Source organism: Montipora capricornis, chromosome 9 (assembly GCF_036669925.1).
Source record: "Montipora capricornis isolate CH-2021 chromosome 9, ASM3666992v2, whole genome shotgun sequence".
Lineage (NCBI taxonomy): Eukaryota > Metazoa > Cnidaria > Anthozoa > Scleractinia > Acroporidae > Montipora > Montipora capricornis.
Genome location: NC_090891.1, coordinates 25231961 through 25236162, shown reverse-complemented (window position 1 = coordinate 25236162; position 4202 = coordinate 25231961).

The window sequence follows — 4202 nt, the reverse complement described above, 5'->3', positions numbered from 1 at the left end:
GGTTTAGGCATTGTTTTATCTTTCAACATCGGGCAAAACCAAATCAACTCCATTCTCAGAGGGCACTGGGGAAAGAGGCTAGAAGAAAAAACTTGCATTAATCCAATTCTTCCAAGGTAATCTTTACAGAATAAGATTGTTGATGGAACACTTTTGAGTGCCAACCTTAAGCCTTTTAAAACAAGTGCAAACAATATTAATAGTCTTTAAATTCACAAAATGTCAAACAGCACATTTGATTCTCATATTCAATTAGCTTAGGCCGCAATATTCCTTAAAACTATGCAGAACTATTTACCATAAAATGTGGAACATTTCCTGCCTATCTAAATATGCTGCAAAAGGGCTCCAAAAAGCAACCAGTTAAGTTTTTAGATAAAGATACACAATACCTAAAAAATAAATTATTTGATGTGATCAAGACATTGAATGACCAAGCAATAAATAAATGGCAGCAATGTATGTTAGGTTCACAAAAAGGGAAAAAAATATTCCTCAACTGATGTTTCAATATGCATATTTTAAATTAATTTTCTATCAACAACTCAAGAGACTGACTTTTCACTGGCATTGATTTACATTTCCATGATAAGTTTTAAAGTGAATCTGGCAACCACAGTGCCCTATGAAATTGGAAATAACTTAAACAAACTCTTTAAACTAACATTTTACAAGGGACACCATTGTTAATGCCCTGCGAAGAACAAAGATTAAATTGAAAAAAGAGTTGGTCTGGAGTTTATCCACAATGGACAGTTAGTGGCTGCATTCACCAATGTAGAGAACAAACACATCAAGTTTCTTCTCAAGCAACCAGGTGTTCAAGGAGCTATTCAATTTCCAAAGAACTATGGTAGTGTACAACAGTACCTGGGTGAATTTGGGTACGTGGCCTGAAACAGAAACTTGTGGAGCCAAACAACTTGTTGAGCTTAGTACTTAAACTGGGTAGATAATTATGTCTACAAATATTGTCTATTCAACCAACGGCTTCTCCTAATTTTGTGTACCATTCACTTGTTGAGTTCCTTAATTAAGAAAATCGCTAATTCAATTAAGGATTCAAGTCCTTTCAAATCATCAAAGTTACTTTGCGCCACCAGGAACAAAAGAAAAAATACAAGCAATGAAGACAAACTGCTCAAAAATGCACGACTCCCTTTGAAACAGCAAAACGGGCCGGGGATCCTGAAGTCACTAAAAAGTGCTGCATGCTACGTGGATGTTTGCAGAACGATCGCAAGTTGTAATCACTGAAAGAAAACTCCACTCCAGATCTGATAGATGATGGTCGTGCAAGACTCGCCAAGCACGTGGAACACCCAACAGGATTGTTTGTTGTTTGGCACAGCAGATGAACGAAAAATTGTTCCCCTCACTATTAAGTTCAAACCCGATAAGACCATCTTGCCCAAATACAACAACAATTTCGGCAGCAGGCAAGCTCATCACAAGCCATCGAAGTTGGCATAAAGCAGCATAGCGCTTCACCTGAAGTTCGATCATGATGGACACAAACAAGAGCTGAAAAAACTTCATATGGTCAGACGGCCAAATGCGATTGACCCAACACTCATTAGAGCGGCTCAGTTATCGGACATCAAAGTGCTGAACAAACCAAGGGATTTCGTCGTAAAAATGTTCACTCAGCAACGTCTTCTTCCTCCACAGAATAAAGTTCAAAGGCGATCCTGGTTTTTAATCACATGCTAGACCAATTCATAAACTGGATAAAGTGGATTGGCAGATTGATTGCCAGAACAATGCGTCATTTCAGTCCCGCTGAGTTCAAAGAAGCGACGGTCAAGAGAGTCACAAGAGAAGGCTGAGCGAATGTCCACCGATCTAACCAATCCGAAGGTAAACAATTGGCGTGACGTCGAATTGCACAAGGATAGCACAGTTTTTCCCGCTCGCTGAATTCTGATTGGTCAGTTTAAATTTCAGTAGCTCTCGCCGTATGCAAGGCACTCTTTTCGTGTTCAGGTGGAAAACGGTTTGGAAAATGTTTTCTTTCTTCATTTTTTGCTAGTTTCAATCCAGTTTGACATATCATGATAGCTGTGGTCCACACTGGCGGCTACGCAGTCCTACGCAAGCTGAATGTTTATTTTTAATTTGCTTAGAGCTACTTTTTCTCTGTATTGCAATTTTTGGCACATCTTTAGAAGCTCTGATAAATGTTACATGATGCCTGGAGGACCTATGACTAGAACAGAAACGAAAGGAGATCGAAAGAGAACGACAACGACAAAACAGAATACCAGTAATAGCTCATACTTAGTGCAAGGAGTTACTCTACAAATTATTTCCTTGGGCACTAAACCGTTTGTTATTTTCAAAAATTGGTTTAACTGGTTTTTCCTTTGTTCAGGAATGAAAATCGAATTTTTATTGTCAACGTTAACTGGAATTAAATAACAATTATCTGTAATCTTTTGGACATAAAGAAAAAGTTGATTTGTTTGTTTGTTTTGCTCTAAAATGCGATCGTACAAGTGCTTTTTTAATGCGTGTGCCCAACTGGTTTACGACGTGCCTCGACAGTGACAAGAAAATTTTGCCGTTATGTTATAAACACCTAATCGCAATGAGTTCTCGTAAAATTAGGGGAAAATTTCACAAGCTTGCGTTTTGAGAAGTTTGCTTAAGGCACCTACACGTTATTTAATTGTTGGAGCGGATCTTGTTTGAAGTTCGTTCTTTCTTGGTTCCATTGCCGTATTTTGCCGATTCTTGTTCCAAGCCAACCTGGCGTGTTACAATGAAATACATCAAAATGTGAATGATCTCGTTTTCAGAGATAAAGTAGAATAAAGTACATCAGTAAAACTCTTTTCTGCCTTGAACTGACAAACTGATTTTTTAAGGCTTCTAATTTTGACGTGATTCCTATTCGCTGGCTGTTGACGTTACATGAAAACATTCATGTTAAACAAAAAAGAAAGAGAAAATTAATTTAAATATATATTCATGTAAAAGTCTCGCGCGAATGGAAGATACGCTTGCGTATTCAGTTTCGGTCTTTTGTTTTTGATCAAGAGCATTTCAAATATCAAACAATCGAGTTTGCCACGGCATTTCTTGAGGACTTTAAAGCTTTTAATTAAATTGTCAGTTGACAGTTGACTCTGAAATGGCTTTTTTTCCTTTTCCATTCGCTCGCGGAGGGTGTCCTTCTTTTCTTTTAAAACTAATGCGGTTCAAGAAAAATTCATTGCCAAACTGGTGAATTCGAAAGTAAATGTCACTCTAAAGAACGATATCCTAGTCATCGTTTCGTGATTCACGTGATATCGATTTTTAGCGTAAAATTTACCGTAGAATTCACTAGTTAAGCAATGATTTTTCTATAGAAGAAAGCACGAAAATGATTTAATTATTAAAGCAGCAACCGGAAACATCAAACGCGGACAATTCGAAACCTTTTTATTTTCACTAACCCTACAGGCAGTAAAAGAATAAATAACCAGGGAGCTCCTCTTTTAGGCTTGGATAAATCTATATATTGTTACTGCTTATTGGCGCTGTCGTTGCCGTAGCCGTCGTTAATAGAGAGCTTTAGATTCTAGGACGAGAACCGTGACTATGAGTACGAAATTTTCACGTAGAACAACAGTGAGCGCGCGCAAACCAGTGTCATTTTGGTGGGAAAAACGTGTTACCGTCGTCATTTTAGTACGAGGTTTTGCAAAAATGTCGTCGTGCCAACGGAAGTCAACATCACGGTAGCAGTTTTGGCATATTTTGATGGGCAAAAAAGGCTCAATTACCAGCAATACAAATAACTGAGCAACCAATACTGCCAACAAATAGTAAGATTAAGCGTACGGATTATAAACTTCCTTAGTATTTTCGCTAAAAACGGGCAGTCAAAACTCGTACTCGTTATCGTCCTCGTCGTAGAATCTAAAGGTCCCTAATAGGGAATTTAAGAAACGGCGACGGCTACGACTACGACATCGCCACAAAACATTAATATCATTGGTTAAAAGAGCATGAATAATCGTGCTGCACGTTCAGCACAGATTCTAGCAAGTATGTTAGCGGTCCTCTGCATAACGACGACGTGAAATCACCAAATTTGGGGTTTTGACGACAACGTAATTGGTACAAGCAACGTAAATTGGTACGAGCGGTTTCAAAGTTAAAATAGAGAATAAAGGTATTCTCTATTTTAACTTTGAAACCGCTCGTACCAA